Genomic DNA, 16,284 nt, shown 5'->3' with positions numbered 1-16,284 from the left:
TAGATCAGAAGATCTACTTAATCCGCTCCACGGTCCCCCCTGGTGCAAAACAATAAGCTTGAGATTTTCCAGTCCTGGCAACAGATAAACATCCAGGGAGGCAGAGGAAGAGCAGAGCTGACTGCAGAGTCCCGGCTGTTGCCGTGGAGCAGTGTTGAAGATAATGTGGTATGACATTCCGTTTTGATCTGGACTGCTTTAACACAAGACGCTTTAAGCAGGGGCGGACTGGCCATTGGGAATACCAGGAGTTTCCCCGGTGGGCCGGTGCTGTGTGTGGGCCGGCCCACATTTGTAAGTGTTCCGGCCCAGCCCAGCCCCGCCCAGGGGTTGGCAGGGAAACAGGGTTCAGGGGGAGTGGCTGAAGGATAGAAAAAGGGGGAAGTGACGTCTGACTCAGAGGTCGCGCGGCTGTGGAGAAGAACGTGTTGCCCACATTCTGTTACTGAGTTTAGGCTAGTTAGCAGGTTTATTGTTTTGGGTGCAGTCACTTTTGCCTCCACTTGCTCAAATAAATGTTGAAAGAAAAAGTAGATCTGTTTACAGTTCTGTTTTATATGGGTGTTGAAGAAGAAGAAGAAGAATTGGGAGGGATGAAACCCTCTTTAATGGTCACACATGCAGAGCACACAGCACACACAGTGAAATGTGTTCTCTGCTTTTAACCCATCCTAGTACCAGGAGTCTAGTATCAGGAGCAGTGGGCAGCTATTGTACAGCGCCCGGGGAGCAATGGGAGTGAGGGGGGAAGGGGGATGTCCGGTGCCTTGCTCAAGGGCACCACGGCAGGGCAGGAGGTGAACTGGGACCTCTCCAAGTAGAAGTCCACACTCTGAAATGTAAGTCTGGCCGGGGACTTGAACCGGCAACCCTACGGCTCACAGTCCAAGCCCCTACTGACTGCCATAGATTTAGTCCCTAATTTTGCTCTCAAAGTGTACCAGATTAATGCATTTAACTTCAACATTTAAAAAAAAATCTTCCCGGGGGAGCTTGCCCCCGGACCCCCCTAGAGGAGGTGAAGTCCACCCACCTACCCACACCCCCTGTTAAATTGTCTCAACCACATTGAGGATGCTTCCTACGCCCATGTTTTATTCCATGTGTCAAGTCAGGCAAATTGGGTCAAAATGTTATTGCATCAATGATCTGTTAACATTAAAACCACTAAATATATGCTGCAACTATTTTGCTAGGCAACTCAAGGGCTCAGGTAATGTGATTACTATATGAATAATTGTCCAAAATAACATAAAATGCATAGGGTTTTTTGTTAAGTAACATACTTTCGTCGCCGGCCGGCCGATACATGCCGCGCATTAAATGGGCCTGTCTGTCAATTAATCCCCACACAGGGGAAATGTAAGTCTGTGCTAATTACCTGAGTGAGTCAGACACAGAGGGAGAGAGAGAATGAGAGAGAAAGGCTAGCTCAAGTGGCAAACTTCCACACCTTCCGACCTGCATTACCGCCCAGCCGCCGGCTTTCTCCCCGGTCAACACGGTGCTGCACTGGCCTGCCCTCATTGTGTTGTTGCTCCAATCTGACATGTTTGATGGCAGTTTAGCTTTGATATGACAACACTCATTGCATCTTCCTTCTCCCGTGTGCTTCATTGTGTTCCTTCAGTTCTCACAGCCTCTCGCTTTCTTTTGGATCTGAGCGGGAAAAGATGGGAAGTCCCACTGGGGACATTTCTGAGTCATCTAAGTTGTCTGAAGAATTGCTGTACATGTCTAGCAAGCTAATTGGACTCTTACAAAACCAGAGCCTCCATCTACAGTGTGTTTCAAATGAACCGCTGACAAGGTGTGACAGAGAGGCCTTTAAAATGTCAAAGCCAGATACGAGCACAATGCGTAGCACACCTACTCAGAAGCACAGCATGTGAATTGTGAAATTACCACTGATAAATATAATGAACAAGACTGCGGAGCCGCGTCTGAACCTGCTCACTGTCTCTGCTGGAAGCGAAGGCCATAGCTCAAATTGCCTCTGTCAAGGCATCTATGCACTCAATAGAGTGTGACAAAATAGAAAGGATAGCTTTTCTAAAATGTCAGACGGTTGGGGCCCCGCTGAATTTTCTCCCCTCTCTCGCTCTCTGTGACTATCTTGATCGATAAAGTTACCTTTGACAATGCTGCATGTTGTCACCATGACATTTGGTCACCCTTCCTTTTTCCTTCACCTGGCTCGCTGCTGAATAGGAATATAACAATGAGATTTAATACAGGATCGATAGCTACACTCCAATGATATTCACTCGCATAATGAATACTGATGGATGAAAACAAATACCTGCATGGGGAATTTGTATTCTGGACAGTGTGTCTGTAATAGCCATGCCGATGATGTTTCATTACGGTTCTCCGGCTTGTGTGCTTTTTCTCTATCCATACAATCAAATAAAGGATATACGCATGATTTAATCAAGGCTATGGCAGTAACGTCAACCCAACCTCTTGTGTATTTATGAAGAGTGCTGTGTGTGTGTGTGTGTGTGTGTGTGTGTGTGTGTGTGTGTGTGTGTGTGTGTGTGTGTGTGTGTGTGTGTGTGTGTGTGTGGTGTGTGTGTGTGTGTGTGTGTGTGTGTGTGTGTGTGTGTGCTTGCATCTATGTGATCTCATGCCCATGAATATCATGCCATTGTTTGCATTTCATTCAACAGATATGGGCTTAGTGCAATATGTATAATAAATACTGAAAATGAATTGATCTTTAACACATGTCCGTGTGTGTATATTGAGTTATGTTCCCGGGGTGCTTTCATTCTGTTTGTACTGCATGCATGGATTTGTGACTGGAATATACATGTGCGGTTTATCTGTATTTTTGCATTGAGTCCATACACATAAATTATTTACTGCACATGTTGAGTGCACTGTAATAGTATGTTTATACTTACATAGAAGTTTGAAGGCATGCCGTTGTATATATGGATACATTTGTCTGTGCATGTGTGTGTAACCATGTGGGTATCAGTTCTGCTGAATGAATTAACTTTTATTAATTGGATGTGTGTGTGCATTAGTTGGTGCATAGCTTCCTGCATTATGTGAGTGGCAATCTCTAACACATTGAGTATCCTCCAGCCTGCTGTTGTTTGATAGTCAGCTCAGTGCATTGTGGTGTGTTTGGGCTTTGGGCCCCGCGTCTGGCCCCCTGCGTGACTGACGCCTCGAACGCCCACTGTTTAAACATCTCTCCACGTGTTTCCCTTTTGATCAGCGTCTGCCATTCTTACTGATTTTCCAAATCACTGATGCTTGTCAAAGAATTAATTACCTGGATCGTTGCTCCGCTGACTCCGGCACCAGCTGCGGGGTTCACTAGAGAGACCTCGGCATTCTCCCAGCATTCCCGGCTAATCACCCACAATCCATTTCAAAGTCAACCTGATTGGCTCACTACCCGGAGAATAATGTGGAATTAGACTGCATCCTGACAGTGACAGTTTCATATTTGCATACAGTATACGGCAGATTAGCTTGCAGGAGCCCGTCAGTGGGAGGTGAACATCAGCATCAGCGCCAGTGCTAATGGCAGTTGCCTCCTACAGTTTATTAGATAAGTAATGGTGTAAAGCATTGTACTAAGCCCACATCCTCACTGTGTTATTAGCTCATGTGTAGCACAATGTGTTCATTAACTGTGGTAGATGAACATTCCAACACCTTTTTTTAGAAGATGTGAAAGGATGATTTGATCATAGAACTGTCTTTATTTTAGCTGCACCACTTAAATGCACTTGTAGAACGCTGACTTATTGATACCTTTTTTATAATAAACCAAACCTGTTCAGATGCCTTAAGGGCGTATGCAGCTTACTGTGAGGATGCATAGGCAAAGAGGCTATAAATACACCCGGTCTGTCCGTTGGTCTGTCTGTCGGCCTGTCTGCTGGTGTGTCTGCGGGATTGCAGCAGCATGACGTCAGCCGGGCTCAAAGCACTCGCTGACCTCTGTCACAGCGAGAGGAGCGCAGTGTGCTCCAGACAGCCATATAACAGTGTAGACGATGCAGGCAGGGCATAAACACAGAGATCTGAGTGCAGAGGGAGATGCGTTACAACATGTTGCAGTACAGCCGGGGACAGACTATCAGAGAGGAGTGCAGACAGGCGGGTTGCTGGAGAGCAGGCTTCTCAAAGATACATGCTGACAGGTTATACAAAAATGGAAATCAGTTAAGTGAGGAGGAATAATTTTCAGAGAGGGAGACATACAAGACATACAAGTTTTTCTGTTCATTAAACACTCAAAGCCACATTCAAATACAACTTAAAGTGGACCTATCATGCTATATTTGAAAAATATATTGTAGGGCCATACCTATACAAAACATGTCTGTGAAGTTTTCTTTTCAAAATACCAAACAGATCACCCATTGAAGCCATGCCGCATACTGCTCAAACCCCTCTTTTGAAGCCCTGTTAGAGAAACGCGGATCTTGGGTCCTTAGCTTGAAAAAAAAGAAAAGAAGAGGAGGCGGAGCTAATGCCTGATCAGAATTCTACCGGAGATAAAGTTAAATTCGGTTGTGATAAAACACCATCCTGTTTAAACCACATCAAAGATTATTTCTGAAACAGTATGGAGCTCAAATGCTTTTTCTCTTGCAGGTTTTTCACAAGGTGAGTTCTTTTTTTATTTCCTGCTTTTTAAACACATGTGCTCTTCAGTACAGGTTAGCTCTGAGTGTTAGCGAGGCTTGCTAATGTAAACAAAGACGAGATTACGTCCAAAACACGTCAGGCATTGTTTCTGATAGCAACTTTCTGTGGGTCCGCCGGCTTCACAGCGGATGTTAATCTGTATCCGCTCGTTGTACACCCGTTTTTAAAAGTTTTGGGTACGGAGGAAAAGAGAGAGGGTATTATTTTCTGACGCTGCGTGAGTTCCCCGACGCACCGGGGACACATATTTATGTATAAAAGACATCACAAAGTGCATTTTGCATGATAGGTCCCCTTTAATACACACGTTCTGACTGAAATTAAGAGGTTTTAGGCTAATTGTGTTGCTTGGGTTATTCTAGCCACGACTCGCTGGAACAATTAGACCATTAAGCTCTGTAGACAGCAGATGAACTAACCAGTCACAGTCATTGTAAGTGTGTGTCAATGTCAGTATGTGTGTCTGTCTGTGTGCGATCATTGTAGTCATTACCTAGTTTCCATTCCTAGCCTGAAGCAAAGTAAGAAATGGAAGTCTTTCATTCTGACAACTTGTCATTCAGGTAGTTTTTGTTTCTCCCCAGTTTGCTTCAAAGGCTGTCCGACTTTGTTTTTATAATACCTCAGAGGTTTCCGTCAGTTTTGCTGCTGACAGCAGATAGAGTTGCATGTCAACGGTAAGTAAGGTTGTTAGATTTATGCTCATTAATTAAAACTATCCACCTCTGAAGGGCTCCGCAGAACAACACAAAGTGCATGAGTTCACTCTTAAACAAGGACCCCGCTGATATTTTATGTGGCTTTAAAATGACACGAGATGAGGAAGTGAATTTAACCCGGGGCACTGTATGACCTTAAACTCGCTTTGAAGAGGTTTTTGACACAATGTTCAGCAAATAAGTTCTGTCAGGCTTTCGAGCCATCTTCCTTTAACCTTTCATAATTTTAGCTTGCTCATTTTACTCAATGTCTCATTGCATTATTCAATCTCTCATTCCATAGCAGGCTTAAAAATTCAGCAGGTCTCCAAAGGGGTTTATTTTCTACTCCAATCCTATTTCACAGAGACACTGCATTAAAAGAAAGTGCATTTTGTGGCTCAAAAATACCCTATTTTTATTTACAGTACCTCAAATGAAGAATATTGTTTTGCCATATTACCTGTGGTTGCCTCAGCACTCTGAATTCATTATCTGTAAATTCGGGCAACAGAAAGCTTTTTCTCCTCCAAATAAACTCACAGATGGAAGACATCCATAAGACCTTAGGGCCAAATGACATGCCAGGGTACGACGTTTATTTGGACGCTGCGCGAGTTTGACCGCCAGTTTGGAAAGCCGTTTTAATCTGCTGTCCTAATATTTGATTATTGAGATCATGGCTCTGTCAAATGTTTCACTTCAAATGTCCTTGAAAGGTTGTGAAATGTATCATTTTTGCTTCCAGTTAGCTGTCAAGAAGGAAGGTAGATGGTATTTTTTGCAGTTCTATTCTGTATGTTACACATTACCAGTTTTTTTGTAAAACATTTTTCTGAATGTTGTGTTTTATTGTCTTGCAATACCATGTTCTATCTATGAAGTGGTTGCAGTAGACTAACTGTTTTCATGCCGTCTATCACTTTTTGGTTACATTTGGATATCTAATTATTGAACTTCCCATTTATTTAGCCAACATCCCATCTTTGTTTTAGTATTTCAAAGCATTGTCTACCATGGCTTGTAAGCAATCAGGTGAAAACACATTGCTTGTGCATTGGGCATTGCTGTTCACAAACCTCATCTCTAGTCAGAGATATGGTATAACACCTTTTGGATCCATGAAAAAGCACCTTGCACTGAAGTGAGGAATTGGCTATGAGTCATTATGCACAAAGACCAAATGTCTTGGCATTTTCTGTCCCTGCCAAACAATCATCTTCCTCTCCTCTGTCTATTTGCAATTAATGATTGAATTTCAGTCCCCCAAAAATCCCATTTCTGCTTTGTGTATGTATCCCCAATACACACAGCTGCTACCAGTACACACGGCAGCATGCACAGCAAAGCTTATCTCCAGCCTTTATATGGGGGCCTATGGAAACAGTCTTGATTATTTCCCCCCTTCTCCAAAGCACCGCTGTGTGCTTTGGGATTAGAGGCTTTCTGTGGCGGCTGCACATGCACACTCACTGGCTGCAGGCGAGAGAGAGAGAGAGCGAGCGAGCGGGAGAGAGGGAGTTCTTCTGCTCAATAACCCCCCCCCCCTCTCTACTCGCTCAGTACTCAGCCCACCCACCCCTTCCCCTTCCTCCCTAGCTCCCTCCCCATGCCCGACACACTAGCCAGTCCTATGAGTATTACATCACCCTGATGTAATGTCTAACCAATCACAACACAGCAGCGCTAAACCTTCCAGGATTATGGAAGTCCGTAGCTCAGACTGGGTAATGAGAGAGAGAGGGAGAGAGAGAGAGACTAGCAGCATCACTCATACATATTTTCAAGAATAGCCTCTGGATCCAATTTGCCTCTGTCCCCTCTTGAAGAACAGAAATAAATATACACACAAGTCAAGGTGCCTTCTAGACTTGTACTAGGAAGTTGACAGTTTGAGGAACTCAAATGAAAAGTCAGCCAAATTATGACTTACATGATGTATCTCAGTGGGCATGTTTGTTAAATTCTGTACATTAAATAAAAGATAAATAATTCAGACTGATTAACTGGAGAAACATTCAGTATATTTGTATTCATGATGATGGACATGATATTGATAGCGGTGAAGAAATTCCTGGCAGATGATCGGGGCATTTGTGAGTAGGAATTAATTCTCAGAGGTGCTTGTGATGTTTCAGATTTATTTGTGAGGCATTGTTTTGTTGAGTTGCATTTATTAAATGTTGTCACAAAAACGTGTTGCTGGGTCAGTACTCGATTAGTTAGCTTGTTTTTATTTTGTGGCAAAAATGCTCAATTTGACACAGGGATCACTGTGAGTTTCTCATTTTTTATACAAACAGTAAACTTTGGTGTTGTTTATCTTGAATGACAAATACATGCTTAATTCATGCTTTTACTTCGCTTGCCGCAATGTTGACATATGCTGTAAACATTAACCTATATTCCCTTTTAGCATTGTTGTGTTGTTGTATGTATCCAATTCATACAAGTTTGATTATCTCATATCACTCACCCAACATGCCCCTTCAGTGAGGTGTAATCTGAGTGAAATTAGCCAATTATCTTGTCCTAATAATGTGTGTGTCTGCTCCTGGATGTCAGGGTTAGAAGGCGGTCTTTAGTGTCCTCTGAGCCGTGTCTGCCTATTAACTCACTTCTTTGTCGTCCTCTGTCTCTGTGGAAGATGAAGAGTGTCTATCATGGTGATTGGCACTGCATAATATCTCCATACACACACTACACACCAACACGCCCTCCCCCCCCAACAATCACCTTTTACCACTCAGACACACTCATGCGTACATACACCCTGCAGGCACAGACAGTGTAGCTGCAACAGCATCAGCTTGCCATTTGCTGTGGTGTGCATGGTGTATGACTGCCACACCAGTACACTGAGTGTGCCATTCTGCTGCTCTGGGCGCCGGAGGGGGGAACTCTCACGTATGTGCAGTGAATATATGTAGCTTCAATTGGAACACTACAGGGAAATTACTGCATTGTGTAGGACAGCACGGGAAAGCTCAGTTCTGCCAGCAGAAGTCTCGCTCTGGGAGTGATGAAGCACTGATGGGATACCAGTAGCCAGCGTGCTGAGGAGAAATGCTCACTTCCAGAATCAATGTTCCATACCACCTATACTTATGTGCACTTAGACTGTTTTACAGTGCAGTGGTTAAATAGCAGCTCCTTCAGTGTTGCCACCATTTCTCGTACGAAAGTGGAAGGTTCATACCAAAGTCGTCAAGGTAAAACAGTTTTGATCGGCATCGAGGGAACTTCCAATTCCAAGTCAAAAGTGTGCACAACAGTTTTGCAGGGGGCTGACATCAGGTTTCATATGTAGCCTTGTGTGTAGGCACAACTGAGGTAATTCTAACACCCTCTTCCTTAAAGCCCTGTGTGCATGTGTGTGTGTGAGAGCGTCGGTGGTGTCAGGTTCTCTTTTGCTCCAGGTCTCAGTGGGGGCGGACATTGAGAAAACTGTGGCTAGTTTACCTGACACACTCCCCACCCCCCGGGGAGCATCCACACCCAGACCTTTTGTTTTGTTTTGCTTCCTCATTTGAACCTCTGCCAAATGGGACGAGGCCAGAGAGAAACTGCCTCTCTGCTGCTACCGCTACTACATCCGGAGTCAGTCACTCTTGCTCTCTCACTCCCTCTCTTGTTCTCACTTTCATTCTCATTCTCTGTGTCTTTTTTTCCCTTTTAGATCAAACAACATGCTCCCACTCCCTCCCCCTTGTCTCATTTCCCCCCTCTCGTAAGCACCACCCCCCGCTTTCGCTGTGCAATATATGCAACTTTGGATTGCAAAACAGGTAGAAAAATGAGACATTCTGTAGCGCGGGCGTCTCATTAGAAATATATATTCAAGTCATTCCGAGCGCTGCTTTCAAATTTCACATACAGAGACGGGGAGGAGGAGAGAGAGAGAGAGAGAGACAGACGGAAAGAGAGAGGAAAGATTAATGTAAATCTCAAAATAAGGAAGGCATTAATATTTCATTAGTGCCTCTTTTTTTCTCTCTGAGTGACAGAGGAGAGGAGATAGTGGCTGATTTAATGATTTTAGAGTCTCTTCTTTTCATTCTTTCTCTCTCTCCCTCCAATGTCGCTGCCTCCCCCAGTTTCCCAGTCAGCAGATGGGCTTAGCCTCATTTTTTTTATGAATGCTCACAGACCCAGCTGCCCATAATTACAGTCAATTCTGCCTTATCTCTCAAATTAAAAAGATTAGATTATTTGTGAAAGAAATGTATGCAGCTCCTCTCAGTTGATAGCACTAGACTACATAGCCAGGTTATATGCATTATAGCCCCCCCCCAACCCTTCACACACACAACCAATTTAACTCGGTGTGCAGATCTCTACTTCATTTCAAAATAGATACCATGTCAATGTGCGTTATTATCTTCAATAAAGTCTCGGTTTTTGAAAGAGTATCACCCATGTTTTCACCTTTTCTCAGAAACCCAACATTTTAATCTATAAGTACGGTGTGTATCAAAGAATACAGAGTCAGCTATGAATCAGCACCGACTATGCAAAACTGTGAACCTTTGTGGGACTGATTCCATATCAGTGTTGTAGATATGCCACTTGCTTTGTTCAGATAAGATACAGCAAGGTGTTCTGATATACTACTCAGCAGAGATATGCTGTTTCTGTACTGCGTTGTGCACGTTTGTCCAGCCTGTGTTCACATTTGTGTGCAAAAATAAGGAAAGACGTACAGTGAACACACAATATCCCTTAAATCTGATGGATTAATTTAAATGCTTTGATGCAAAAACAAATTGATCCATGTGAATGCATAAATGATTTTTAATAAAATCCCTCAATCAAATATGCTGGGATGTGGAACAATACATCAATTTGCCTGTCTATCGATCTTCTACTGTGATGTTGTTTGATTAGTCTGCTCTAGCTTCCAGCAGAAACAGTCATTGCTGAGTGGGAATGCAATATAATCCAGATTTCCCTTGAGCCACCCAAGGGATTAGATTGCTCACTATCACCCCCAGCATAACCAATTGATTGGCTGATCGAGTGCATATTCATTCCAGGTCATGTACTGTATTCAGCCCACAGGCAGTGGAAATGTTCCTCAAATCTGCATGGATTCAACTGACACTGCTAGTATAGATTGTTCCTTTCAAACACTTATTTGATTCAAGGCTGATGTTACCGAGTTGAACATATTATCTGTTGTTTCTTTGAAGGAAAATCCTAGCTTAAACACTTGTGCAAAGGTTAGGAATGATCTATCTAAATGTAGATTCTTAGCTATACTGCATAATTTTGTTACGATAATTTAGTGAAAATAACAGTAGGGCTGCCCTCGACTAAAGATTTTTCTAGTGTGACTAATCGTCGCACGTTTATGATACATTATGATTATAAATATCTACTTTTTTTTTTCTCCCAAAATGGTTTCAGTTTCAAAGGCTGATAAAGAGTGTTATTATAACATCATGTTATGTTGTGCTTCAAATAAAATATAAAATACAATTGTAATAATGAACCTTTGAAATATAAATTAAATGTAGAGAAAGCATGAGTCACAGCGCACCGCACTGACGCAGCGGTATAAACAGCGGAAGCTCCGGTAAGGATTCTTATTGTGTGTGTGTGAACAAGCAGCGGGGACACACATGGAACATTTAGTTCTAGTTTCTATTATTCATATCTGAATATAACAACCCAATAAATACTACAGAGGAAACGGAAACACTGAAAATATGAGCGTCAGCAAAAATCATGAAATGAAGGCTTTATCGTTTTCTGAGGTCAGAATGATTATATATTATAGGTCTATATATGTTGATACAATGCTAGAATACTGCTTGACTCACTGCTGCTGTTTTCCTCCGAGTCTGAGAAAGGAACACTCGTTGTCAGGATAATTAAGCTCCGACTTTTTGCCGCCGTAGTTTGCATGTCACCTTGTGGGACTTGTCCTTAACATGCTCAGAAAGATCCACACTTTTTTTTCCTGCCCGACCAAATTAACCAGGCTCCGCTCTTTTTTTTTTTTATATACAGTATATCATTTTGTTTTTCAACTAATCGACTAATGAAAAATTGCTCCTCTCAAGCCCCAAGCCTGTTTTTCAGGTTTCAGGCTCGAAAATGACATTCCCAGAACAAATAACCATATCTTCCCTTCTAAAAGGGTTAAATTAATAATATTTGTTCTCAAAGTAATGATAAACTTGTGAGTTGGATGTAGAAAAGTCAGAATCAATATAGATGTTTTTTTATTTTAAAGAAAATTCAGATTGAACATGGTAAAAAACTGTAAATTATAGTGTCCGTCCAAAAAATATTTTGTACTTAGTGAAAACTAACCTTGGATGATGGGTTAGTAGACTAAAAGCTTTAGGAATCCAAAGTACAACATATAATAAGTACCCTGTATCAAGATTGATGCAAAACAAGTGATATTTGACCTTTTTAGACAGATTTAGCAAAAAAAAACCCTCTTCTGGGGCCATTTGGGTGGATTTTCCTTATCTCTGGCAACCCTTCTTCGATTTTGACATGTGACATCTCTTTCTGACCGTTAGAGCCAATAGAATCAAAGGGAAATCGTCCCGCACACACTCATGTTAAAAAAAGGTTGCATCTTCACACATTTAATCTTGCTACAGAGCGTAGGAATGGCCTGCTCTGATATTTTAAAACGGCATTGCAGTTTTATTGCTTATACAGATTATCAGAACATTTCAAAGGGGACACAGACACAATGGATATTAACCTATGGATTAACTATCGTTGTTATCATTTTAATGCCATTGAAGACCAGTTTTGACCAGACAAAACCAAGGTAAGCCATGTTAGCGTTGTAGGCTACCTAGCGCCACATGTTTTGATGTACGTTTTTGTTGATAACGTCACGAGTTTGTATCTTTCAGTGTTGAGGTGGGCACCGTTAGATTATGTGTCTTTACGATCATAAACCATGTGTTGGATGTGCAGCTAGGATAAGTAATAAGGGAGCTAGGAGTGATTTTCGGTGCAGTAATAGGTTAGCATGTTTCGCTCGGGGCTAATTCAAAGGCTCACTGTTAGCATTGTGTGTTTTTTTGGAAAACAAAATGAAAAAGATCAGTTAAATTAGTTTTTTCCCGTTATATGGATATAAAATATTCATAGTTTATTAAATATTAAGGTTCCTTAGACGTTGTTTCCTGCAAATGACGCGATTTCGGCCCCGGAACCGGGTCCGTGGGGCTTTTAAGACTTTATTAGTCGACTAGTAATTAGTCGCCAATTAGGGGGCAGCCCTAAATAACAGCATAGATTTCTCTACTAACAGTAGTCTCAATATTCCAAAAAGCAATGCAGGAGGATTTGGCAAAATGTCAACAAAATATAGGGTATTAGAGCAAAATAAGTCCAGCCTGGCCCTACTTTTGTTGCAGCTTAATGCAAAGTCATCTGTTAGAGCACTGCATTGGCTAACCTTATATTTGTGCACAATCCAGGCTAAATAAATTGTTGAGTTTATAACAATGTCAGTATTTCAGTTTACCTTGCAAGCATCAAAGCAGGGGAGAAAGTTATTGCTCCATACTTATTTACATTAATAGCATCTGGCAGACACTCTTATCCAAAGGAACTTAACAATGCAGCTCACTAATCATGATTGAGACACCGCCATCACATCAAGTGGAGAGGCACTTGGCAGCAATCAGATCTTCCCAGTGATTAGCTGACCATCAGTGCAAGAGGTGCTACAGCGAGCAGACTTGTGTAATGAATTAAATCAACTCCACTCATTCCGTCATTCGCTAAACTCAAAAGTAAGATTGAAGTGTAGAAGGCCTCCATTGTAAAAAAAAAAGTTTTTCTTTAGAAGGCTGCAGTCTAGCCGGTGTTTATTGACATCATAGAACTTACAGGAGGATAGTTCTTCAGATGTTCTGAAGAAGGGTGTGACTGACAGGGCTTAGGTTCAGCTTGCTGCAGGCGCCGTTCCTGTCACCCTTAATCACAGCGTGTGATTGGACAAAGACACTCATTAAGTAAAGAGGACTAAAAACACATGTTTGTCCTTCAAATACGCATTCCTTATCGATCAGCATCATTACGCACCGATTAAATCTCCTTCTAAGTGCTATTGGAGATATTTCATTGAACTATATGGTGGTTAGTGGATTGCTGATGAAACCTGTGTTGCTTTTGATGTGTTTTAAATGTAAGGTCTGCTTTGTGTTCACCCTGTTTTTATTACAGTATTATTGCCATTCTGGAGACATAGTTTGGTTATTGATCATTAGTCAGTTTCACGAGGGAAAGCACCATCAATAGAGGTGACTTTGGCACTTAAACTGTCACTGGGGAAGTATAATGAAATAAGCTCTTTAATGGTCGAGGCATCGCTGAGCTCGATGTGATAAGAAGCACTCGCTTGTGTAGGATATACAGCTTGTTGAGGAGTGGCATATTTCAAAAAGACACCTTTCATTCCATTTTAACACAGCCATTATACAGTGACTATAAAGTGGACTTTTTCCACCGCACATTATAATAATCATCATTATTGCGTAGTTAAAAATAAGTTTCTGTAATGTTGCACATAACACTTGAGCTGTTTTGCGCGGTGCAATGAGTTCAAGGATTTAAGATGGACTGGTTTAACCCTTAGTGGTCTCATGTAGGCTGGGGAGGGCACACAGACACAGATGGAAAGATGTACATACAGAAAGGTTAGTTGAGGATTCACTGTGCAAGCATTTGTTTCTTACTGGTTGATGTCTGTGAAGACAGTCCTGCTGTGCTGTGTTTAGTCTAAGCAGACATTCATGTGGAGTTGGGAGGATTTCCCTATTCAAGCAGGGAACAGTGAGTACACTTTACATTACCATGCTTCTCCATGAGTGTGTGTGTGTGTGTGTGTGTGAACTAAATATATTTGAACTCAATTGACTAGCCTCTTTTGCGGAGAAACGTCCTAACTTCCCACCAGACATCTCTTCTCCATTGATGTCTACTGAACTGCTTTTCCATCGACCCCCATTCCCTCCTCCTAACATTCATATAGTCGCACACACACAAACACAAACACATGCTGTTCTAAACAGCTAAACAGATGTGCTCGGTCACAAGATTTCACAGTTAGGGAAATGTTTCATTGATTATAAAAAATCAAAGAAATAAACACATCCCAGTAGGGAGGAAACAGGCCAGATAGAGCAGTTATGAAAATCATTTTCTTTAGTCAAGCAGGATGTTTCAGTTATCTTGGAGCCAATAGGTTGTTGTGATGATGAGACTGTCAGCAGAAAAGCTATGAAAACATTGGACAAGATACGTCCCATGTGCACAGAACATATATAACCTGCTTTGCTTGTCTGTGATAAAAGGAGAGAATGGACATTGCACAGAAAAACAATGACATCACTGCTTCAAATCTCTATTTTTAATAATAGCCTGTGATAGAAATCCTTCATTACGAATAATTGTTACCGTATGCACTGCTGCAAAAAACATAATAAATAAGCATCACTCGGTTTCGGGGTAGAATTAATTAACATCACAGCATATCTTCAAGCTATTGTTAATGTTTTTAACAGGAAATTCCAAGCAGCCCTCCTCCTCTACATTGCATATTCTTGAATGCGGGAATGAGGATTTTTAACAATATAAATCACATTTGTCGCCCTCTAAAAAGATAATATTTGGACAGCGGCGCTCATCACATTCCCAAGAATTATGGGAAGTGAAGTAAATAGAAAAGTCTTTTAATCGAATGTTTATTTCCGTTAATGAAATGTCTCCCCTATTATCTGGTCCCCTTATGATCCATATGTTAATGTCTAATATGGAACTATTTATCTGTTCCATTTGCCCCTCTCCCTCTCTCTCTCTCTCCCCTTCTCTCTTATCTAAAATGGGGCTGTAAATTTGGCACTGTGAATGATTATGCTTATCGCCCTGCCCCTAGACCTCATATTAAAATGTTGTGGCATGATTAGCCTATTTATCTATATAATTGGATTAGAGTGTGTGCTTAAGTGTGTATGTGTGAAAGCGGCTGATTTAAAGGACCCAGAGAAATAAATTCCAGGAAATATGGCCAACACAATCGTGTCTTAGATTAATGCCATTTGCATACAATCAATACATCCACCCTTGATTTTTTTTTGGAGTCTAATCAAGTTATACTGGCCTATGAGATTATTGAAAGGAAAACAACCTCGGGCATGGTGTAAAATGAGACAACATAGAATTTACTATGCTAGGGATTAGTGTCATGAGACCAGGGAGATTTGCACAGGCAAAATGTGAACACTGCAACACAATGCATTACAATAGTTTCCGGCGTGGTGTAATTCATGCAAACATCCCTAGGCTATTTATACCACTCCACTAGAATCTAATTGTGTCCAATATATAATCCAACTAAGAGTTACAGTGGCAGGGGTTCAAGTCCTGTTTAACATGAATATTAAAGACGTGCGGTGTTGAGCACAAGTGTGACAATTTTGCGTGTGCCTCTGTTTCCCTCACTGAGGATGTAGAGGTTTGAATTGGAAGAGTAGAGCTAGTATTATTATGTGAAGTTAACTTGTGTTTTGTAATAGAAAGACAATATGTCAAACTGTTGTAAAAAACAAGGGACATTTTTAAATGATAACATGGCGTGTGTATTTGTGTGGTGAGACACCAATGCCCTCCATTAGGGTGTGGTCTGAGAGGCATGCCTAACATGAAATGATGTACTTGGCTTTTGAGTAGCACACACACTTATGTATGCACACATACTCGCACTGTTTTGGAACACAAAGTACAGGAATTTCATTAGCCCTCGAAAATGGATTGGTTAATGTTTTTCTAAAATCAATAGCACCTCACTCCGTTTACTAATTGGATTACTTGTTTTTGCTCGAGGATGTCCAAATACCAAGGTAATGTGGATTGTTTATGA

The sequence above is a fragment of the Gymnodraco acuticeps genome, unplaced genomic scaffold (genome assembly GCF_902827175.1).
Source record: "Gymnodraco acuticeps unplaced genomic scaffold, fGymAcu1.1, whole genome shotgun sequence".
In the NCBI taxonomy this organism is placed as follows: domain Eukaryota; kingdom Metazoa; phylum Chordata; class Actinopteri; order Perciformes; family Bathydraconidae; genus Gymnodraco; species Gymnodraco acuticeps.
Note: the sequence above shows the minus strand (reverse complement) of the source record.